Raw genomic sequence first — 25077 nt, forward strand, 5'->3', positions numbered from 1 at the left:
TCGTCTGTCTGCCCAAAAAAACACCACCACCTGTCAAGACATTCCATTTTATGTCTGAGCAAGAGGTTATCTAAACAGTCAGTCCTCAACCTGGTAATAAATTACATTCTAAAAGTTCACTTCTAAGGTCTGGAGTCAATGAACCCTTAGGTGGTACCTGAAATGCATTTCACTAGAGATAAAATGTAGACATTGGCTTCTCTGGCCAGTCTTTAAAAGCCTATTTAACTTATGATGGATCCAAGTACAGTGTTAATAATATTTCTGATACTGTACTCAAACCTCATTCTTCACACTGTTCCTACAGGAAAATGTACTTGAAATTCCACCTGGAACAAGAACAATACGCTCAATTTAATTCATGTGCTGAGCATCCAGTCATGACAGTGGCTCCTACTGTACAGATGTTACTTCCCATTTAAAGTGCACACAACACAGCAAGGCAGGTGTTAACAGCCGTACTGAGCCCACAAGGAAACTGGGCGTCAAGAAGGTTTTGATGCCCAAGGTCAACGGCTAAGATGAGTCAGAGCTGGCTTCAAAGCCATGTATGTTTGACCCCCAAGCTGGGGCTGTCATGTCTGATCTCCATAGCTGACAAACAGGCGTGGGCTTACAGTTGAAGAGACGGAGAGCTAACGTTTCAGACTCTGTAAATATTTAGATTCTCCTGCAAAAAAACGAAGGGACTAGTGGCCAGTCCCTTTCGATAACCAGACATTAACTTTCTATATCCTTCCCAACAGAGGATACTTCTCTGTGTTAGAACAAAAGAAAATATTTCTCTGGGTGAGCCCTCAACTATACTGATTCTTATATTTACATGAAGATCATCGGGAAATCAAAGGTCAATAAATAGTGTCTTCAAAACAAAATTATTTTGCTCTGTTGAAAACAGAGGGCACTCTCTATTAAAATGCCCATCTAAGATGTTTTACAAGAAAATTAAAGTTGTTAAAATAACTAACGTCACAGTTATGCCAATATAAACGCAATGGGTGCATTTAACAACATGAACTGTGTTCTACATTTGAAAAAAATTTTTGGTTAGATAGTATCTAATACATACAAGAAAATACATTCAACATTATTTGTCAGGAAAAATGATATTAAAGTCAACAGTCATGAACCTACCACCCAAACTTAAAAGCATACCATTACCAATAAATCGCAGCAGTTCCCTGAGTGTTCCTTCTGTCCGACTTGATGACCTTTTCTTCTGCGTATATTGGACAAAAAAAGTTTGAAAGCCGTTGGTCCAAGATGGGACTTGAATAGTAAATTAACCATGTGCCTTTTGAAGTCAAAGTGGAGAGGTGGTCAGAAGTAACAAGACAGAAAGTAGCTGAATTCAATCAGAGAGGAAGGGAGTGGCCAAATCATGCACTGTCTTAGCCTGGAAACTACTGGTTGGACAGACCTGTAGGAACTTTCGGTTTCTCTCCACGGTCCGAAGCCACACCTAGTCGCTAGGAACGTGAAGTCAAGTCAGATCTCCTGAACACCTGTCAGACTGTCAGACACGGGATCTGAAATAAGACAGTTCAACTCTGAATTGTCCCGAACGGAGGTAAGGTATTTACGAAGTCCACGCAGAGCCTTAACACGTCACGGAAAAAAGAATCAGTAACTTCAAGGGGAGAAAAAAATCAACAAAAACAGTCAATAATTTACTGAGAGTTTAATTTTGTTGTAATAAATTAATTAAATGTTAAGCAATTTATACGACGAGGAAAAATTTAAGATAATGTCCTGTGTGATGTTAAGCCGCTTGCAACACGTGTCAAAAGAAAGGACACAGACACTAATCTAGTGGATGAGCTGGTACAAATGGTTTCAGCACAAATGCAAGTGGGGAGTAAGGAAATCTAGCATTCGGCACAAACTACGCAGTGCAGTAAACACGGGTTGAGGAGGAGGAGAGAAGGGGGAAGATGAGCTTAGGTGGCGGAGAGCAAAGCCACTCCAAGGGTGTCATGAGGATGGTAACAGAGCGGGTTCCCCTCCGAGCACGGCCCGCCAGTGACCACGTGACACTGTCTCTAGGACCCAGCCACCTGCCTTGTTTTACCACTTCCGGATACGCGGCGCCCAGCTCAAAGATTCCTGAGGCTGGGGGCCAGGACTGGACGTCCAGCCCTCGACCCGGGATATGTCCGACAAGTGTCTGAAGAAGGAAATGAGGGGCAAGGGGGGCTGCCCCAAATACCTAGTTAAATGCCTTACTGAAGGGGTAACGTGTGATGAAGGTTCACCTCGACAGTGCAGGGGACAGACTGCAACACGACAGCGGGAACGCATCGGTTCGGGCTAAATTACGCTGCGGCATCACAGAACACCAACGACAGAGAAAGGCTGTCTCTGTCTAATTTCTGGCTCCTGTTTGGTTCCTTGGAACTGAGCTGTGGCTACCATGTGCTCCTCCCCGGGACGGAGGGGGAAGGAGCACCCCTCCCTGAGACGTGCGGGCCTCGTGGCGGGGACAGGAGCGACGCGGCAGGCCTCTCTGCTGCTGGGAAATGGCATGTGTCGTCACTAGTCACGCTTTTTCGGCCAAAATAAGTCCTCCGGCCAAGATGGCCATGGGGGTCAACCCCCCCTGGGGTGGGAAAGCGGAACCCTCCCCCCTCCCCCCTCCCAAAGGGAAGGAAGGTGGCCGGAAAGCTCTGGCAATAGCAGTAACACAATCTCCCAGGAAGGGAAGGGAAAATGGCTCAGGAAGTGCTTTCTTCCCATTGGTGATGACGAAAGAAGCTGTCCCTCCATGTCACCTGTCAGGGATCGTCTTACTAGGGCCTCACGACCCTCCTGCCCCAAGCCCTCAGCTCCAACATCAAGTCTGGGGATGCCCCCCCCCCCCAAGCCAGCCTCCGAGGCCTCTGTTTTACCTGCAAAATGGGGGGAATCCTGCACTCTCCCTGAGAAGGGGTTTGAGACGTGCTTCAGTAAAACCGTGCATTTAAAACACAAGCAGGGGCACCAGAGTGCCCAGTCGATTAAGTGTCTGACTCGTGGTTTCGGCTCAGGTCATGATCTTGCGGTTTCGTGGGTTTGAGCCCCACGCCAGGGTTTTGCGCTGGCGACAAGGAGCCCCCTTGGGATTCTCTCCCCCTCTCTGCCCCTCCCCCACGTGCCACTCTCTCAAAATAAATACATGAACTTAAAAAAACAAGTAAAACACACAAGCGCATAAAAGCACCTAGTAAATATAAGATAGTATTATTATTAAATTATGATACTTCTCTCCTAATCTGTATCTTTCCCAAAGCATCTTTAAATTTTTACTCAGTTTGTTAAAAAGTATATAAAGCACAAGTATTAATGATGTTTCCTTTGCTTTTCAAACCTGCCGGCTCCTCTGCTCTCAGTTTTTTCTACACGTGCACACACACACACACACACACACACAAACATACACACAAAAACACACTCACACACATATACACAAACACACACACACACTCTCACGCACACACACACTCACACACACATACACACAAAACACACTCACACACACAAACATATACACAAACACACACATACACTCACACATACTATCTCTTCCCAATCTCCATTACTTGTTCACTCCCCGACTGGCCGGTTGCTTAAGGCTCTCCAGAAGTTTTGGAAAGAAGAACTATGAATTATCTATCATCTATAACTAATATCTAATTACCCGTGATCCATAACAATTAACTAGTTAATTCTTCCCACAATAAGGGAAATTAAGGAAAACCGAAGACACTCAGAATGTTCATTGGAAGTAGGAGCTAGATTCCAATATGGCTCCCAACAGACAAGAGTAAAGGACAAGGGTGTGACCTGGAAGGCCCCGTCTCTCTCGACATGCGGATCCACTTGCCTTGCCCCAGAATGACACCTTCCTCCCCCACTTCGCCTCACACTGTTCCTTCCAGCTACAGCGCTAAGCGCTGCCCGACTCTGTTCCAAGTTCCCGCGCGTGTAACTGGGCAAGTGCGCCACAACGCATGCTCAAAGAGGTCCGTCACAGCCGGCTTTACCAGAATGGAAAGTTGAGCACGACCAAAATGCCCACCACTGGGGGACTGGCTATACACATCACAGACCACATAACACGTGAAGTGCCGTATGACAACAACAAACACGACGTAAGCGTGTGTTTATTAACGGTGGCATGCTTTCAGTACACTGTCAATCAACTCAGGTGTTAAAACGATATTTAAAACAAATAATCTGTTTTAGGAAGGAAAAAAGGATGAATCTAATCCAGGCTCAGAAAGAGTATGGCAGAATACTGAAACAAAACAAAACAAAGCAAAAAAACAATGTTACTGATGGTATCTCTAGGCAGTGATGATATCGATGAATTTTTCCAGCCTGAATAATGTTCACATTTTAAAAGTTCTTTCCAAGTAGCACTGGTTAACTTTTAGAATTTTTAAAATAGGTATTTTAACTAAAAGGCATTACTCACGGGGTGTCTGGGTGGCTCAGTCCGTTAGGCGTTGTGGACTCTTGATTTGGGCTCAGGTCATGATCTCACAGTTCGTGAGTTTGAGCCCCATGTTGGCCTCTGCACTGACGACGTAGAGCCTGCTTCGGATTCTCTCTCCCACTCTCTCTCTGCCCCCTGTCCCCAGTGCATGCACATGCGATCTCTCTCTCTCTCAAAAGTAAATAAACTTAAGAAAACCAGAAAAAGGCATTACTCACAAAACACCCACTTCAGATGTCATCTGCTCCTAAAACTCTCCCTGGCCTCATCACTCCTGCCACACAGGTAACTTCTCTCTCCTGTTGAGTCTCCAGAGTAGTTAATATACCTCTAATGACACTGACTGCATTTGTTTTGAAATCACAGCTTTCTATGTTTGCACTTGATCGGTTTTGACGTGGAATGAGCCGTCTTATTTGTACTGGAATCCACCCCCATAACCCACAAGTCCTAAGTACCGAGCAAACTTCTGAGTGTGGTGACTGGACATCACGCAAGGCTGTACCATTTACACATCTGAAGACCACACACCTAACAGCTCCCTCATCAAACACTCATCTACACTGGGGATGTCCAGAAATAGCATCGGGTCCATTCTGGGGGAAGAAATTATAAATCAGAATATTTTCTGCATGGTGAGGTTTCTCTGTTGGTCATTTTTCCCATGTCTGCTTTCACAGCCACCAAAGACACCCTTATTCAACTTGAGACATGGGGCAATATTTCCTTTTTTAAACCAATTTTAATGTTTATTTATTTACTTTTGAGAGAGAGAGAGAGAGAGAGAGAGCACAAATTGGGGGGGGGGGGGGGCGGGAGGGGGAGGGACAGAGAGAGAGTCTGAAGCAGGCTCCAGGCTCTGAGCTGTCAGCATAGAGCCTGACGTGGGGCTCGAACTCATGAACTGTGAGATCATGACCTGAGCCCAAGTCAGACGCTTAACCGGCTGAGCCGCTCGGGTGCCCCATGACGTGGGTTAATATTTCTTATCCAGAGGCAAAGGTCTCCAATTTCTATCCATCAGTTTCTGCTTGAAATGGACAAGAATTACTTTAGCAATAATCCAAGCCCGTCCTTGACTCAGTAGGAACTATAAATATCTATTGTTTTAGGAGGAAATAAGAGAACTAAGTGTTTTAAGATTACGTAAATCTGTTTCAGGGAACCGACAGAAACGAATGTTTTGAAATATGCAAGGCATTTTTTTTTTTAAGGTTCAACGAAGAATGTGTTTTGAGAGCTAGGTGGGTGAGATTTAAAAAAAACAACCACCGCAATCTTAGCTGTTCCTTAGCAATCTCAGGCTCCAACTGTTTCCTTCTCAAGGGTGAGCTAGAACACTAAACAAACTGCTTCTGGAAGAAACTCTGAGCAATCTGGTCCAGTTTCCGTTCGGCCCTCCATTCTCCTACCCAAGATTTTCATCAAGCCTGTGGGAACCTGAAACCGCCCAGATACCGTCTCGTTTTGTTTCTCTCCCTCTGCAGACAACTCACTTTCATTAAAGCTTCCTTTCTGAACCAAAGCAAACCTACGTGCCACCGTGAGTGAGGAGGACCCCCGCCTGCTCGTCCCCGATGAGAGGCGGACTCGGGAGCACAGCAAAGGGACAGAAGAGACTCGAGACTGACTCAACCACAAGCACGGTCACCGCGCAGCCAGAAGAGACGAGGGGTCCCGCGCCAGTTACGAAGCCGAGGCCGCGCCCGGAGGGCTCCAGTCACACGCCTAAGAACAGAGGTGGACGTTCGAAACCCGTCTCAGGACTGGTCTTCAACCCCAGAAGGCATGGGCGCAGGACGGCCTTGAGGTTCCAAAGCAAACCGTGCTTTTATCCACCAAATCAAACCCTTACCACCGGAGCTGAGACAGGCACCTGAAGAACTGTGGCTGAAACACAGCTTCACAGGAAACGTGCTGCCCGTGGTGCTGTTCACACTGGTCTGCCGAGGGCAGATGGTCACACTCTCGGGGTTTTTGGCAAGCCCGTGGGGAAACACAGCCATCGCTAGAACTCGGATTGTACAAACATACAACTCAAATAAACGAGACTACAGGCAGAGGCAACAAGTGGTCAGAACTCGTCACGGGGGGCTACGCTCAGGGTGTTCTGGGCACTGCGGTACGTGGCCGGTAGCAAAGTGCGGGCTGGGGTGTTCCTGCCCAGCCACACTTCCTGGTCCTCCCACACGTGGGGGAGTATTTACGCCACAGAAATCTCCCTCTCCTCCCGTCCTCCCTCCCAGCTAGGCCAAGTCCTAACATCTGCCCGCGTGTCGATTATCGATACGTCCAGTACTAACCCACGGCTGCCCGACAGGAGCAGGAAGTTGAGCTGGCCAACTGGACTCACAATATGGGCTTTTCGGGGCGCCTGGGTGGCGCAGTCGGTTAAGCGTCTGACTTCAGCCAGGTCACGATCTCGCGCTCCGTGAGTTCGAGCCCCGCGTCGGGCTCTGGGCTGATGGCTTGGAGCCTGGAGCCTGTTTCCGATTCTGTGTCTCCCTCTCTCTCTGCCCCTCCCCCGTTCATGCTCTGTCTCTCTCTGTCCCAAAAATAAATAAACGTTGAAAAAAAAAAAATTTTTTTTTAAAATAAAAAAAACAACATGGGCTTTTCATCTGGAAGCCGTGATACAAATATAAGGAACAAAAGCGATTCCGGAGGACCCTTGAACAGCCCTGGGTCAGGGATGCCAACTTCCCGCACAGTCAGAGCCCCGTGTACCACTTTTGACTCTCCAGAAACGTTAACCACTGGCAGCCCACTGCTGACTGAAGCTTTACTGATAACACACTCAATTAACACACATCTTGTATGTTATGTGTACTATATACTGTATTTTTACAGCAAAGCAAGCTGGAGAAAATGTTATGGAGAAAATCTTAAGGAAGAGAAAATCCATTTATTCAAGTAATGTACTGTAAAAGAAAAAAAAAAAAAAAAACTGTGGACAAGTGGACCCGGGTGATTCAAAGCCATGTTGCTCAACGGTTAGCCCTACTTTTACGGTGGCCCTATAATGTCCTAGTCATAGCACAAAGTACTGCCCGCAGCCTTTTGCTTTATGAGCGGGATTATCAAATCCAGCACACTGATGAGTCAACTCAGCTCGAGGGGCTGAGTAACCACTAAACAGCACAACAGCAAGAGTCAGGCCTCCGACTGTGTGACTCAGAAATACACAACCTTTTCACTAGGCAACCCCGTGCACTGACATTATCATCATCATAATGAAACCAAAATCAACCACATTTAACTGTCAGATAACCAGCAACCATTAATGCCACAGATGTGTACAAGAGGAGATGCACCCAGAGGGTGCAGACAAGGAGCTCTATTTTATTCACAGTTGCCAAGTTCAAGTTTCTTCATATTAACCTCCAAAACGTACCCACCAAAAGTTGGTAAGAAATGGAGCCCATGGAACCGAGGGGAACATGAATATCTGTATTTGAGAAGAGCTTATTGAGAAGAGGTTAATATAAAAGGAATCTTCCCTTAATCCCTTAAATACTTAGGCTCTATCTCCCCAACTGCTGTTCCCGACCTAAAATGACACGCTTACCAGAAAGAATAATCGCTCAAATGTGAGCATGAGTTTTTTGAAGTGTTTGGGTATTTCTTTTTTAAACATTTTCTCTTTCAGACTTTTCAGTCATTTGATCGTGCTATGCTTTTGCCATAGTCTCTTGTGGAACATTCACCCGGTAATCGGAAGACTTCCAAGGGGCCAACAAAATTTTACTTACTGATTATTTAAGAAAATTCTTGTCATCTTGGCTTCCTATAAGTTACCAGCTTCTCCCATCATGCCAGTACATTTCCATCACCTGTCGTGAGGAGAAAGGATCTGATGAGGTACATGTCTCAGAAAGACCCATTTCTGGGTTTCTGTGTTCTTTTTCTGTTCTCCATGACCAAAACATGGAGAAAAATAGCCATCTCTTCCTTTGCCCTCAAAATCAAAAAGGAAGGAGACAATAACAACATAGAGACAAACGCAACCCCAAGGGAAAACAAAAAATTTAAAGAGCAGTATTTCTACTGCTGGGGTTTGGGGAAGTGAACCCCTAAAATGCCCTCCCGTATGTTCTGGGGAAGAACTTTTAGTCTGTTGCCTGGGAGGAAGCATATCAGAGTCGTCTCCCTCCCGGCCCCACCCCTCCTGGCACATTCTCACAGTGAGCGACGAATGTGTCTGGGGGGATCCCAGGAAACCCTGGCTCAGCGCTCAGCCGCTGCACTGGGCGGGGCAGCAAGGAGCTCCCTCCAGCCCTCCGCAAGGACAGCAACGGCGGCCGGCTTGTCTCCAGCAGGAGCTGGAGGACTGGGTCAAGGCTGCTGGAGTTCAGTTTCAGAGAAGGAGGTAATTGAAGCCTGCGAGGCTTCAACCCTGCTTTACCAGTAATTAAGCGACCATCTGTGTTGATTCCCATTTGGATCCTGGCTCTATTTCTCCAATTGTCTACAATTTACAGAACAGGAAAGATCAATCACGAGGGGATCCAGGCCCCCACCCTCAACAGGACACCACACGGTTGACACCGTGGCTCCAGGTCCCACCGCTTCCTGGCCACATGACCTTGGGGAAGTCCATTCATCTCTTCCCAGCCCCGATTTCTACTTTTCTGAAAGAGGGTCAAACGCCCCCTAGTATACTGTGTGGTTGAGAACATTCAATTAGAGGAAGGATAAAATCTGCCGAGCCAAGCATGCTTTGATCCGACAAGGGTATTGGCCCAGGACCCGGGACACCCACTGCTCAAGGATCAGATTTGCTAACTTACCCATGCGTACAATTCAAATATTGGAGGTTCATGTAAGTCACGGAGCATGTCACATGCTCAACAAAGTGCCTTCCTTCTTCCAAGAGCAAGGCATTCAGAACAATGCTTTACTTTCAATTTTTAAATTTCGTAACGCTTTAGGGTCCACGTCCCTAAAAGGGACAGGAAGTTCTGCTTTGTTTCCCTTCACAGGGGAGCCCCAAACGAAAACACAACACCTCTGCCAGGCAGAATGCAACTATTGCTTATTTTACACGAAGAATGTAGAGCTTTAAGTGGACAAGACGTACAAAATGGGAACCTGTTTCTCTGAGGCCTCAGTGTTGTCATTCAGGGAGAAGAGATGCACGTTATTTATGAAATGGCTCCATGCGCTGAGACGCCACGAGAGACAGTGTTGCCTTGGTTATGGAATAGACGGAAGCCTCAAGTTCTCCAAACCGGAAGGGTGTGCGTGTGCATGTGCGTGCGTGTGTGTGCGCATGTGTGTGTGAGACTAAGGGGGGGCATAAAGAAAGGAGAGAACGGACCAAATGCCGCAGAAATCCAGAGAGCCTCCTAGTAACAAAGAAATCTGCCCAGCAGGGAAGGACTGGAGAGTCAAGGTCTTAGAGATTACACCCAGCACTGAGAGGACGGAGTGCCAGGCTTACCGGCTAGCAAGAGCTCTGTATGCTGGTCGCTTGGCACGGAAGACTCTCAAAACCACAGTGGAGAAGGGTCGGATACGGGCTTGACCAACAGGCTTGAACGCCACTCCTGATGTGCACCCGCAGGGTGCTCTCTGCCGGGCTACCGAATCCTTCCAAGCCTCAGTTTCCAGGCCTGCAAGACAGGGATAATGACACATAGTGTGGTGAGAAGTTACACAGATCAGAGATGATGCATATTCAGTGCCCATCGGAGCCTATGTCCCCACGACATGACAGCAACGATTGTGTTTACTTACTAATGCAAGTACGGTAGCCTGTTAAATTCACGGCTCCAACTGCAATGATGGCTTAGACCCCTTCAAATCCAGACTCCTTCCCTATGTGAACATTTTGGAGAGAGGTTCAAATCAGACTTTGGACAAGAACATCAAACTTTCCGAAGCTGCTCTGAAAGGAGTGTCAAATAAAAACGCCCATCTTAGGGGACAGCCTTCACTCATGTGCACATAGAAAGCCCTCGCTGTGCATTTGTGAGCATTCCTCATATCGGCATCGCGTTTCTTTTTTTGATGCTAAATTCTTGAAAGAGGGAATGAATCATTTCCACCGGTGCTAATCCTTCTGGTGTGCAATGCAATGCCAAGTACTCGGCGGGCATCTGCGGGAAAGAAAAGCTGCACCGAGGATGGCAGGCGGCCTGTCACCAAGGCTAGCTTCACATTCCGGCCTCACCAACAACAGTATGGATCTGTCTGTCAGCTGTGTTTCCCAGAAAAAAGAAAAAGACCCACAAGAGAGGCAACACCAACTTTTTTGTTTATTTATTTATTTTGACAGAGAGAGAGAGCATGTGAGCATGAGAGGGGGAGGGGCAGAGAGAGAGGGAGGGAGGGAGAGAGAGAGAGAGAGAGAATCCCCAGCAGGCTTCTCGATGTCAGCGCAGAATCCGGGACGGGGCTCAAATGCACGAACCACGAGATCGTGACGTGAGCTGAAATCAAGAGTCGTACGCTCAACTGACTAGGCCCCCCTGGCGCCCCAACACCAACTTTTAAACAGAACTTTCTATGTGAAAAACAGTGCTCCTTGACCCCGCCTACACCACCCTGTTTGGGACTCACCCCGGTGATGCTGACTGCTCGGAATAAGTTGATTACTCTTTTTTTACCCTCAAAACCAGCATACAATGCACACAAGAAAATCTGTCTTGTTACAGGTTAGAGCTGATTTTTTTTTTTTTTTCCACAAGACCTGCTGTCCTCACTTCTATGGAAACTATTTTAATAGGTTCATGGCATGAAATTCCTCCTCCAAGTCAGTACTTTACCACCACGGTGGTTATTCGCAAGAATAAGCGACTTCCACTACTGACGTTAACGAACGACCCATCTGGCAGCAGGTGCTGTGCTAAGTCCCGGGGTGAGAGAAGGGGTCGTACGTGCTTGAGATGAAGTGCGTTTAAAGGAACGCAGTGCAGTGGTAGTTTCACTAGAATACGAGCAATTAACTTAGCTGCCGCACTTAGAATAACCTGGATGTGGGACTCCTGGCTGAGCATGTTGACAGCCCAGCCCTTCTCCATCCTGCTTCTTACACGACGTGAAGATTCCACAGCCGCCGTGCAAACACCTGTCTGAGGAGAACGACTCCCGTTTTGCACGGAGGCTCCGGCCCGTAGGGGCAAGGACAGCACTTGCACGGGCACCCAGGCCGCGCAAGTGGATGAAAGCTCGGGTGCCCCCGAGGCGTGTCGTTTCGGACCCTTCGCCCCTTTTCCCCCAGGGAGCTAGTTCGCTAAGACGGGTCCGAGCTTCCTCGCAGGGCGACAGCGTCCTATGGTCATCAAGAGCATGTGCTTTGCGGACGCACAGAGCAACGAAGCCCCTGGGCGTGCTGCTGAATGGCTGTAAGCCTCGCTTTCCTCCTCGAGAGACTCTGCCAGCAGCAGCACCACAGCTCAGTGCGGTGACACGGGCTCCGAGACAGGGCGCCCGCAAACGCTTTAGTGAAGCCCACGGCAAACAAGGTCTCGTTGGATGCTGCCGCTGCTGGAGGAAGTCCACCATCTTCGTCCCGGGGAGGCCAGCAGGGACGGGCAATGTCACCGAAACAAGAGGTGTCCTCGTGAGCTCAAGTATCTCCAGCCACCTTGCCAGGAGGCCAGAAGAGGGCCTGAAGAAACGGTTCATCTGGCAGTCACACGCAGGCCGCTCCGATCGTTACACATACAGATCTTGGGAGCAAAGAGAGAGCGGCAGCCCCCACCGAGGTCTGTTGGCCAGCGGAAAACCCGGAAACGTTCACACCCAGCACACAGAAACAAAACGGAATCACACGCTCGACACCGCCCAGCTACTAAATGGCAGAGCTGGGGTTCGAACCCAGGCGGCCGGGCTTGGCTCCCGCCGCTTCACCCCGACAGCACACGGCCCCCCCCGCGGCGAGGACGAGCAGCGAGACGCGGACCGAGAGCAGGCCCGAGAAAGGCAAGAAACGCCCCGAACACGCCTGAAGAGATGATGATACCAGACATCAGTTAACAGAGCCGAAGAGTAAGAGGGCGGAAACCACTAACGATTCTAAATGAGAAACTCAAGCACGGTCATGGCGAGAGACCGTAGGAGGACGGCACCGGGAACGTGAACTCACCCTGGGGTTCAGCACGTGCTTGGAGACGGCAGTGACCAGAGACACCAAAGCAGAAAGGACCCCACTCGGGTCCTTGATGTAAAGCACATTATGACCCAGAAACGCCTGCTAGGGAATGTGTCACATGCTCTAAGTGCCAGCCGTCCCGGGATGCTCACCAGGGACAGCTCCCTGTCCCCCGTCCTTGCATCTCTGCAGCAGAGGAGGAGGAAAGGCCGCCCCCGGTGGCTGGACTGTCTGCGGGCGGGAGGAAGGAAAGGAGGCGGAAGGGACGAGAAGCAAGCTCCCGGTGAAGAGGGAAAATGCACAGACAGGGCGGTGTCCACGCGCCCAGGCGGCCTCAAATGTGGCCGGCTCCAACGGCCCCAAGGCCCCTGTGTCTCACCACCCACGCCTGTGTCACAGCCGCCCCCTTAGCAGGGTAAGACCTGAGATTCTTCATGACGGACGGAGCAAGCGAACATGACGAGATACATCCGGTTACCTCCCGGAAGCCTGGAGTGTCCATTCGTCCATTCGGCTGCAAGATTCCCTCCCTCGCTGGCTTTGAGGAAGAGCCACACGAGGGCAGCGTCCGGCTCACGGCTAACACGGAGCAGGGCCTCGGTCCCAGAGCCCACGAGAGACCGCCAACAGTCCCGGGAGCTGACGAGGAAAGCCTTCCCCGGTCGAGCCTCACGTGACACAGCAGCTCTGGCAGATGCCTTGACTGCCGCCCTAAACTCGTCCCCCGCGAAATCACACCCGGACTCCCGACCCGCAGACGCCGCGAGACAGCATGTGCGCTGAGTAAGCCGGTTTGCCGCGACAGTGTTCTGCGGCTCCAGGTAACTCATACGGAAGGGAAGTCGGCAAGGGAGGCTGACGCAACCACGGGCGCCTTCGAGACAGGAGGGGGAAGGAAGAGGGAGGCCCCGGGGCCGGGGCACGGGAGAGGGGCCTACCCATCCACGGTCTCTGACTCAGACCCAAGACTCCTCTCTGACCGCACATGTCCTCTCAGCCTGTTCTTGCCACACAGAGGATGTAACGGAACATGCTGACCAAGGAAGCAGCGGTCTTACAAATGGTGGTCTGGTCACCCGGTGGCACTGCAAAGGCTATTATTGAACATGCCGAACACGTGCACATTTAAAGCAGCAAGAGGATTTCTTTTTAATGTGTATTTATTTTTGAGAGAAGGAGAGACAGAGCGTGAGCGGGGGAGGGGCAGAGAGAGACGGAGACACAGAATCCGAAGCGGGCTCCAGGCTCTGAGCTGTCAGCTCTCCAGGGCCCTACGCGGGGCTCAAACCCACCACGATATCATGACCTGAGCCGAAGTCGGACCCTCCACCGACTGAGCCACCCCGGTGCCCCCGGCAAGAGGATTTTGATCACCACAGGCGCTATGCTGGGATCCTACCCCTCGTAAAACAATTTGAACGAAAGAGTGTTTCAAATGTGATGGAACAGACTTCAGCACTTTATGAAACTCATGTTCAGAGATACGAGCTGGAGACTTTCTGTATTAGTGGTTTTGAGAACAGCATAAGAAGTAAAACATCCAAAGTCCCATCTAACTCTTGCTAGTAGGGGCTCCTTAAGAACCAAATAGAAATGTTCTCAAGTCCTCTGAGCAAGTACCAGTAACTTTTACAAAGCAACCCAAGAGGAGTTGACAAGCGGAGCACGTAGCTAAGACTAACTCACTGAGCCAGGGACCTCTTACCGCAACAGGCCCCCTCGCTGCCCGCAGACACCGGTCGGGGGATGGACAACTGCATCGTTTCAGAGCCGGGGAATCCTCGTTCATCTCCCAGGCCTAGACTCGCCGTGACAGGTGACGACACACGGGACCCAAACACTCCAAGGGGCCGACCGTCCAGGCTCACTCAGAAGCGCGGAACCCGGACCTCCTGTTTCCCCGGCCCCTTTGTCCCCCCGTCGACCCGACTCCAGCTTCAACCAGGAACAGCAAAGTCAGTGGGATCAGATATTCCGTGAGGGACAAGCCTGGAGAGGCCTTTCCACAACGCTATCAAGCTCATACTTGGAAACAGCGAGCTCTGTGGCAAGAGAAAGAAACGACCTCGAGGACCCGTTCGTATTAAACGTGCGCTTCATTTCCCAAAGCGAGGCCCGGCGTTTTCGGAGGAAACGGAGATGCCCCTAAAGTCGGCTGCCTTTTCTTACCAATGATCTGCTTTTTTCCTTTTTAAATACACACGAGGTGGGGAAGAGCGGCTGGCACCGGCGTGTCCCTCCCGCTGCCTCACACAGCCCCGCCCCGAAGCCCACGGACCCGTCCCACGGACACTCCGGGCTTCCCTCCGATGGCGGAGCGCTGTGCTCCAGGCTGCGCGTCGGGAGCCGTTGACCCAAGCAAGTCGAGTGTCCTCGTGTCTCTGGCAGAAGTGACCTCATCTGAGCCAGCAGACACCGCAGACGGGGGGACCCCTCACGTGTGGGAGGCTGTTAGGAACGCAGACTGGAGTTCTCTTTTCTGCGAGAAACTTCCGTGTTTAAAATAAGCAGCAGCTTGCTTTTGTGCGTGATGACACGGCCCCTACCCCAGCAGCGGGCATTACCAAAGCAAAGCGGTGCGACGGCTGTCCCCAGGTCACAGCCCTCCAGAACTCCCGTCACGGGACCCTTCCCACAGCCTAAAAGCAATTAAAACAAACAAACAAACAAACAAACAAACAAAAAACGGTGGTCATTCATTCACCATTCTCCTTCCTAATCTTTTCCTCAGGACCAAGAATAAATACATGTTTAAAACAAAGCAAGAAGAACGAAAGGCTCATTTCCTCGCTTGGAGCTGGCAGTCTTGTCTCCTCTGCATGGACTTAAGCCACTACGGGTGTTACCTGGACAGGACGGTATCCAACCTGCATGTTTCAAACGCACGTGAGAGCCTGGACAGAGTATTACTGATACAAATATTGCTGCAACTAAAACAAACTGCTCACCGCACGCGGGCCTCTCTTCCAAAAGTTTCACGCGCACTAACTCACTGATGCGGACGATGGCATGAGGAGTGGGGACGCTATCATTATCCTGGCTTGACAGAAGAGGAAACTGAGGCCGAGTTACTGAGAACGCAGGCACGGTTATTCAGGGACCACCCACTCAGCAGAGGGCTGGCAGGAACCCCCTACTCCCTGTGGCCTCAGGTTTCCATCTGGAACCTTCCCTGGGAGTAGGGAAAGAAAACCCGCTGGGTTTTACTTCTAATTAAACCTCTTTCTGGAGGGCTAACCACCACTGGTCCGCCCGCCGGTCCGAAGACCGATGAGAAACAGAGGCACCAGCCCATCTGTCCATCCTCACAAACCCTGACACAAGGCAGTTCTAAAGCCCCAATGGGTGGTGGCTAGATCTTTGAGGAAAAAGGTAAATATTTCTTTTATGGAAAAGGAAACCCAAAGGGATGCGAGTACGTAAGCGACTCGACTCGTGCAACAACATGTCTGCAGAGTGCGTCCTTCTAGAACACTCTTCTACCTCGCCGTCAGGTGCCATCTGAAAGACGAGGTCATTCCTCTACTTTCTTCTCTGTGTTAGATCTAAAAACACGATCTCCTTCCCAAATGCGTGAAACGCACGCAAGCAACCTTGGCCGCCGGAGCACCCTAATCTAAGTGGCCGAGAATTCCTGGGCGTCAGTCGCTGCGTTATTCACACACGACGGCCGAGGGATGCCGGTGGCGTATACTGCCTCCGGCCTGGCAAAGCCTGAGTTTTTATCAGCTGCACGATACTTCCACCGCAGACAAGGATGGGGACAAAATTTCCACCCATGCTCTGTCATCCGGGAATAAAAAGGGCTCTAATTCCCTGGCTTATCACTTGAACTTGCGTGTACTCTCCAAATGCAGTGCTTCCGGTTTTCAAAACACACTCAAAGGGCTTTCATTCAGGAAAACTGGTTTGTGTGCGTGTGTGTGATGGAGGTACTTTAATGCAGATAACGTGAGCTTCGTGCTTTCCTATTCAAACCGTATTTAATAAGAATAGTTTCCTTGGTGTTGCCTGAGCCAAAATCTCGAAATAAAAACAGGCCGCATTTGTTCCATAATAAGTTGAAAACCAGCATTCTCTTTTTCCCAGAGGTACTAACAGGAAGGAAGCCGGCCACCCGGCACGGTCAGCTCTACGGAGAAGGACGAATCACAGACACAACAGCACTTCTGTCCCTTCGTCCTCCCAACCACCCTGATGCCCCATTTCCAGAAAAACCACCTGAGGTTCAGAGAATTCAGAGAAGCACAGGGACGTGCCTCAGGTAAGCTCCTTTCTAGTGGAGGGCTCGGCCCCAAACAGTTTTCGTGGAGCCACAATCTGTGCCTTTTCTCCTCGAGGCCTCTAGGAAGCGAGACATGATGGGAAGAGCTCCCGAGACTGAGCTGTGGACAAAACGTAAGCAGAGAAGAGCCGAAAACAAAGAGGGACACTGATGCGCTGTGACATGAGGTCATGTGATGTCAGCCGCGCGGTTACTGGCTCAGCCTGCGGGAACTGGTCAGGAAGGAGAGAAGAAAGAGCAAAACCGGACAATAAGGACAAACGGCGGGCTGGCTACGGACAGCATGAGAAGAAATAAATACCCACCAAGATGAAGAAACTGTGGGGCGTTGGATTATGGATCGTGCCTAGGCCAGTGGCCAGCAAACGTTCTCCATACAGGCCCGAGGGGTGTGCAGGGCGCACAGAATCTTCCGCAACTACTCACCTCTGTCATCACCATGCGAACGCATCACCGATAACAGGCAAGCGAGTGGGCGTGGCCACGTGCCAATAAAACCATATTTATAACAACAGGTGTCAGGCCAGACTTGGGACTTCCTGCTGTTGTCTGCCAGCCCCTGGCCTCCACGGCCACCTGACCTCCATACAAAACCGAGGTGATACTAAAGAAGCAAAGACAAAATGCAACAGCCGCCGTAAAATCCTGGGGCGACGTAACGGTCCCCTCACGTGGGGCCACCCCCACAAGCACCAGTCCTGTGGGCACTCAGCCTGACCACTGGATGAAGAGACTCGAGGGATGCGTGTGTTCGGCGTTAGCTCATCCCAAGTTATTAAGATTCAAAGAACCAACCCGTAAAATATTGTGTCGATTATGACTCATGAACAGGTAAGCCCAGTCTTACCACATAATAACACGGATGCCATATTTTATACGGGCAATTATGGGAAATATCACCCCAAAGTTCCCAAAGTAACTACAGAAGAAAACTGTCGGGAAGAGAGGCAGCCGAATGAATCCCGACGTCCATCTCGGCCAGCTCACCTACCTGGAAAACTCTGACTTCCTGTGCCATTTCCTTCCTCACTGTTGTTCTTCACACAAGGGTCAATCTAACCACCTTTTCCTCCAAGAAGCTCTTCTCAAACACCCCAGATGAGGTCAAGACACTTGCCCTGCGCGCCCCTGACACTGAACTTCTTCACTACTCTTGGCATGCTGACACTTCCTTCCTAGCTCAAAGCCTGCCTCCCTTGTCGACCATGAACTCCAGAAAGCTGCCTTGTTCAACACCTACACACGAGGCTGGTGACGAGAGCTGCACTAAACAGAAGGCTCTGGTGTTTCAAGATGCTGCTCTGCCCCGAGACCCACCTGGTCATCACCAAATCAGCAGAGCACGATTCTGCAGAGCAGCTCTGGAGCTTATCCAGCCTGTGCCATGTACCATGTGATGAAGCCAGAGAGAGGACAGTGTTCACGTGCCACGAGGCAGTGTGGCCCTGCATTCAACAGAGGACGGGCAGGAAACCTGTTCCTAGGCGTGTTCAAGTAGAAGCTGCAAAGAGGTTTTCTCTCACACTTATCAGTTACGGAAACAAATGTGGTTTTGGGTGATGATAAAATGTCGCTGAACCTAGGCCCCGGAAAATTCAAAGCTATTTACCTGGATGGATTTTAAATGAGCATCTGCACAATTTCTTTTTTGTTTCAATACGTGCACACGGCACGTATAACAACATAGACAGCGGCACACATATAGAGCTGTCTGAACTAAGAGGGAAATAAGGCAGATTATAAAATACATCTACTATAAGCCATTTGTGTCAATGAAAACAGAAAAAGTAGCTAAAATGACGTACGCCCCACAGTGTGGTTGTACCCGGTAGAGGGATCTGGGTTAACTTAATAGACTTCCCTTTTATCTATCAGTACAGTTGACCCTCTGAACTGCACAGGTCCACGTACATGTGGGCTTTCTCAGTAAATACAGTCCAGTACAGTAAATGTGTTTTCTCTTCCTTATGGGTTTCCTAGTAACATTCTCTTTTCTCTAGCTTATTTTATTGTAAGAATATAGTATGTAATACATACAACATACAAAATACATGTTAAGCTACTGTTTATGTTACAGGTAAGGCTTCCGGTCAACAGTAGTTACGTTTTGGAGAAACGAAAGGTATACGTGGATTTTCAACTGTGTTGGGGTGGCAGGTGGTCGGTACCCCTAACCACCCCCACATTGTTCAAGGGTCAACAGGGTCTTCTTTCTTTTTGTACAATGACCACATATTTTTGTAGTTTTTTAAGTAATCTCAAACAAAAAATCTGATTAGACAATTCTTCAAAGCTGTTCCAAAGAAATATTATATAGACAGAAAATGCGAAACATGGCAATGCTGTTATTATTTAATAGGGCGTTGCTAATAAAGTAAAAAAAACAAACAGACTGATTCTGACCTGCTTAAATGTTGATGCATTCCTACCAATATCGTCACGCCCATACATCTTACCATGGTGAACACCACACAAAAGCAAAACAGGACCAACACCAATGCTGAAGGTGTTCATTTCAGCTTCTAACTACATTCCTACTTTTCCTGGAGCACGATATATTTTAAGTTGGCCTAATTTCTCTCTGGTCTTGGCCTCTGAGAACTGCACAAACTTACCTCGCCAACTTCAGTGACCAAAATGAATTCAGGGTGGTAAGAAACTTCAAAAGTGCAATGTCCTGTCTTAAAGGTTATTTATATAGGTCAGAAATTGGCAGGCAGGCATTAGGAATGTCCTCGCAGTTACCTGAAATTTAATTCCGATGTTTACACTGGAGTCTTTAAGTACATATACTAAGTATGTTTAATTTCAATTCATGTGGTAATCGAACATCAGCCTATGCCTAAATCAGACCGATTACCACATTTCCCATCTTGGATTATATTTTAATATCGTACATTTCTTTTCCTAAACACTAAGTATCTCATAAATACTGTCTTGTAGTTAACGCTCTATAGGCCAGTAATGACAGTTTCATCCATTAGACATGACTTGAAGAGATTTTGAAGCTCCAAATGAAAGAGGTTTGACCCTTCTTCATAAAGGACTGAAATGAACCACACAAAACAAATTCTTTAGGAGATTGGCTTTCTGATTACAGAGTTGACCTCCACCCAATAACAATTACAAACAGTGGCCAGATATAAAATAAACTTTGAAGGTGGTGGAAAACAACCAGGCAGAAAGTCAACTATCTACAGCCCTTCAAGGAAGAGAATCACACTCAGTGATAATTTATATTTATACGGCTGATCCCATGAGAGTGGAACCATGCTGGGCCACAGCAGATGGAACTCAAAGAGCAAACCACAGCCTTGTTGGTCAGAATACGGACCTGCCAGGGTGGCAGAAAATTGAGGAAGAAAGTCCCCCAAATGAGGAAGCCATGGAGAGTGAAGTCCCAAATTTGCAAATAAGCTCCACATTTGTTGGCTAAACTGAGAACTATGAGTCCAAGGATCCTGAGGAAAATAACAGTTGAAACATTTGTAGGATGCTGACCAGTTCCAACAGCTGCCTAGCAGCTCTGCGGGCCTGAGAAAGGCCTCGGGCTCCTCTGGAAGCACGGAAGGACCCTGGCTTAAGGCACAAAGATGGCTTCCCAAGGCAAGAAGACATTTCCTGGGAGGTACAGGCAAAACAGAGAGAGCAAAGCATCAGAAGTAATATTTGAGCTGATTTGCCAATAATTTAACTGCCTGTTTGAACAAACTCAACATTCCTCGGGGGAACATAACAGCAGCATCTGCAATGCCCTGCCATTCGATTAAAAATGAATACAAATGGGAGATGTAAATCCATAATCCAATCAGTCCACAGAAATAGACCTACACATGACCCAGAAAATGGAATCAGAAGACAAGGATTTTAAAATAACAATGCTAAATATACTGAAGAATTTACGGAGAATGACAGAATGGGTAAAGAAATGGAAAGTTTCCGAAGAGAGATTAAGACAAAAATGAAAGAACCAATGGAAATTCTAGAACTGAAAACTACAATGTCTGAAATAAACAATACTGGATTAGATGAACAGATTATCAGCTTGGACACAATAATGCAAAGGCACTGGTGAACTTGAAGTTACATCAATATAAACCGTCCAGGCTGAAGCAAGGAGAGAAAAACAAGGGTTTACAAAGAGCCCCCAAGAGCTCTAAGTGGTCTAATTTACAAGTTAAAGGCCAGTCTAGAGAATGGGGCGGAAGAATATATGTAGAGACACACAGGCCAGAGACTTTCAGAACTGAGCGAAAACAGCAATGTACCACAGTAGGATGTTCAGTTAACCACAAGAAAACCTCGCCCAGTCATGAAAACCAAAGATAACAACAACGAAGATGTGTAGATGTAACCAGAGAAGACAAGACACAGAGAAGTAATACGAATGATGGCAGACAGCTCATTAAAAATAGGAGGCCAAATGACAGCCAACAACATCCTAAAAGAACTAGGGGAGGGTGGGGGGAGAGAAACTTTTCTATGAATTCTATGCACAACAAAAACCCTTCAAGAATAAAGGAAATAAAGGGGCGCCTGGGTGGCCCAGTCAGTTAAGCGTCCGACTTCGGCTCAGGTCATGATCTCACGGTTCCTGAGTCCGAGCCCCGCGTCGGGCTCTGTGCTGATGGCTCGGAGTCCGAAGCCTGCTTCAGATTCTGTGTCTCCCTCTCTCTCTGCGCCTCCCCCGCTTACTCGCTCTCTCTCTCTCTCTCAAAAATAAACATTAAAAAAACAGATGTATGCTTTCATGGTCAACTGATTCTTTTTGGCCAAGATACCAAAATAACTCAGTGGGTATAAGAATAGCCTTTTCAACAAATTGGGCAGAAACAAATAAATATCCACATGGAAAGATGAATGAATCCTTACCTCTACACCTCACATCGAACTAACCATAGAAGCTGAAACTATAATACAGGAAAACAGGAGAGTATTTTTGTGACCATGGAGCAGGCAAAGCACTGTGGATAAAAGAAAAACAAAACAATAAATTGGACTTCATCAAAATTAAAACTTCTGCTTTTTGAAAGACACAGTTAAGAAAATAAAAGGACAACCACCAACTGGAAAATACTCACACTACACATATCTGACAAAGGACTCATATCTAAAATATATAAAGAACAGCAAGAACTAAAAAGCATAAAAAGAATAAAAAAGTCACACGGTCCAGCTTTTTAAAAAAGCAAAAGACCTGACTCGATTACCTCATGAAACAAGACACAGGAATGGCCAAGAAGCATATGACAAAATTTTCAACATCATTATCATCATAGGAAACCACAAAGTACCACATTATACCCATCAGAATGCTGATTCTGATACTGACCAATAATATACAAGAAATACAAAGAATTCTGTCATTCCTCTGGAAGAACACAATAATTTTAAGAAAGGAAAATTTATTTGGTAACTAACTCCATATAACCGTGTTTCTTAGCTCAAGGAAAAACAACCTATATACCTTTTTTTTTCTTAAGTTTTTGTGTAAACCCCAAGGATGTGAAGAAAGGGGAACCCTCTTACACAGTTGGTGGGAATGCAAGCTGGTAAGCCCATATTATACCTCTTAAAAAAAAAACAGATCCTACCCACTGCAAAGGGGATTAGGCAACTCTGTCTGGTATGTGCCCGCATCCTCTGTTCCAGCCACACAGCTGGTCTGCCTGGGGTGGGTTCCCACGCAAGGTCAGTCTGAAGGCCAGGCTCAAAATGAAGAGAGGGTCTAGGTCAGTTTCCACCCTGAGGAACCCAACTGTGATACAAATCACTTCCCTTCTCCGGAGCCTACTCTTGTCCCCTCTGCTGGAATTAGCCATTTCAAAATCAATAGTGACCTCCAACACGGCCAACGCCAGCGGTCAGTTCTCGTTCTCCTTTAATACGACTTAGCAGCAGCATGCGACACAGGTGACCTCTGGCTTCTGTTCGAAACCCGCGCCTTACTTGGCCCCCAGAACCCCGAGCTCGCTTCCACCGCCCTTCCCTCCGGCAGTTCCTTTTCTCTCTCCTTTGTGGGCTCTTCCTGATCTCTGCAAGCACCAAAAGGGTCACTCAGTTCAATTCTCCATGTCTCCTCTGTTATCATTTCCCCTCTAAGTCAGCGGTCCTCAAACGCTTTGATCTCATGACCTCTTCACACTTTTAGAAACCATTAAGGAGCTCAAAAAGCTCGTGTGTGTAGCGGCCTTATATCCATAGATAGTTACTGGGATGGAAAACTGAGAAAATCTTTAAATATTTAGTAATTCATCGAAAAGCAACGCTAAGCCCATTACATGCCAACAAAAGTAACATATTCTAATGAAAAATATATTTTCCAAAACGACAAAACATGTATTTTGGAAGAAGAGTGGCAGTGATTTGCATTCTTGAAAATCTCTTTAATATCCAGCTTAATGGAAAACGGCCGATTCCCAGGTCTGTGTCCGCATTCAGTCTGCTGTGACGTCCCACACAGCCTCTGACAAGCTCTACTGTAGGTCTTAGGATTGCTGTAAAAAGTCTGGACTCTGCAGACCCCTACACAGGCCCAAGGACCCCTTCGGGTGGCCTCATCCAAGCCCCTGGTTTTAAGTACCATCCCTCCAAGGGCAACTCCAGTGAAAAGGTAACCCCAGGGGGGGCTCTCTGAGCCTTCAGGTTCAGACAGCCAACCACCCTCTCAGTATGCCCACTTCGATATCCAAAAGCTATGTACCTGAACTCATACGCACTTGCCCGCCCCCCACAACCCCAACATTTTCTTCCTGCATGTTTCCCACATCTCCGTAAATGGTAACTCGACCTACCGGCAGCTCAGGTCAAAATCTCTGGAGAAATCCTGAATGCCTCTTTCTCCCAAATCCACACCTGACCACACCCGAATTCTGTGAGCCTTCTTCAGGAGTATCCCCAGAATCGGACCACGTCCTGCTCACCCTTCACTCCCCGCTCCCTATCCAAGCTTCCCTGGCTGGCCTGCACTCCGGCAGGAACCTCCTAACTGGCCTCTGCGCCTCCCCCCGGGTCCCCTATGTCACGCCCTTCACACGGCAGCCAGAACGTTTGAAGCCTGAGTCCGATCACGGCGCTCCTGTGCTTACGGCCTCAGGTACTTTCCGGCCACACTGAGGCCAAGAGTAGAGGCCCCGTGCGGTGGGGCCCGGACTCACTACCTCCCTGAACCCGCACCTCACTGCCCCCCTCACTCACTCCTGTCCAGCCACGCCGGCCCCTTGGCTGGCACCAGAGCAGGCTCTTCTGGAGGAGGGTCTTTGCGACTGCGGTTTTTGGGCCTCAAACACCCTTCCGTCAGATACGCCGGGTCTGCAGCTTGCCCCCCAGCGAGCACTGACACCCCCGCATCAAAGATGCCATCCTGACCGTCCCTCCACGCGTTTGCCCTGCTTTCTTTTCCCTCCTAAAACTCACCAGTACCTGGCACATGTGACTCTTCTCCCCCTCCGGATGCAATGAGAGGAGGGACGCTGTCTGGCTCGGGGCCATAGCCCAGGACCCAGATCGGGGCCTCTGTAGGAGGCACGCAGGCCGGTCGTTAGAGCAGATGAACAGAGACGCCGGCCCAGACAGCATCAGAAACCAAGGGCGCAATTGACGAGGCAGAGGCCAGGAGGGCCACAGGCAAACCAGCCCTTGGAAGGAGAAACCATAAATCTGGGGAAGCAGCACCGTGACAAAGGCTACCAGTGCAAGGAGACAGCACCTGGTGGACTGAGCCCCTCTGGAGCCAGGGCACCAAGCCATCAACCTTTACGTCTTCCCAAGAGCAGCGCTCACAATTCGCTGGAAATGCGCCAACATCTTCAGGCCACAAGCGTTCCCCCCCCCCCGCCCCCCGCCCCTGCAATGGCTCTGGAACCAGTTCAGTCCCATCCTAACCCCTTACGTACTTAAATCTTAAGTAGAAAAGAACGCATGGCCAGCACAAAGGAAAGCGATTGGTCTACTCAGTCTGCATTCCAAAGCCTCAGCTAACACACTATCATTGGCACAAACTGGCTCCGAGAGGGAACAACACTGTGATGTTAGCAGTTACACCAAGCTAGGCTCTGCCTGCTGCTGAAATTCACTGAGCCTGACTGGAAAACCCCACAGCGAATCATTCTGGTCAGGATTCTGAGAATGAGTGCTGGGGACACTTAAGAGTCGTTAAAACCAAAGTCACGAAACAATAAACAGAACGTTGGCTGACATGTATGTTCTCCAAAAAGA

General features: G+C 48.7%; 1 protein-coding gene across 5 annotated transcripts in view; it reads right to left on the bottom strand.

Moving 5' to 3' along the window:
- The window catches only part of SGMS1 (sphingomyelin synthase 1), a 286818-nt gene that overhangs the window by 109723 nt on the left and 152018 nt on the right, over positions 1–25077 (bottom strand). For 3 of the 5 annotated variants that reach the window (XM_086679503.1, XM_086679504.1, XM_086679505.1), the window contains 2 exons: positions 9921–10092; positions 8230–8310 (listed from right to left, as the gene is read on the bottom strand). The gene's annotated coding sequence lies outside the window, so the exon portion shown is untranslated. Of the gene's footprint in view, positions 1–8229; positions 8311–9920; positions 10093–10216; positions 10298–25077 lie in introns of all 5 variants that reach the window. The other 2 variants (XM_086679502.1, XM_086679507.1) reach the window with 1 other exon arrangement.

Source organism: Puma concolor, chromosome D2 (genome assembly GCF_028749965.1).
Source record: "Puma concolor isolate L17-30 chromosome D2, mPumCon1.1.hap2, whole genome shotgun sequence".
NCBI lineage: Eukaryota > Metazoa > Chordata > Mammalia > Carnivora > Felidae > Puma > Puma concolor.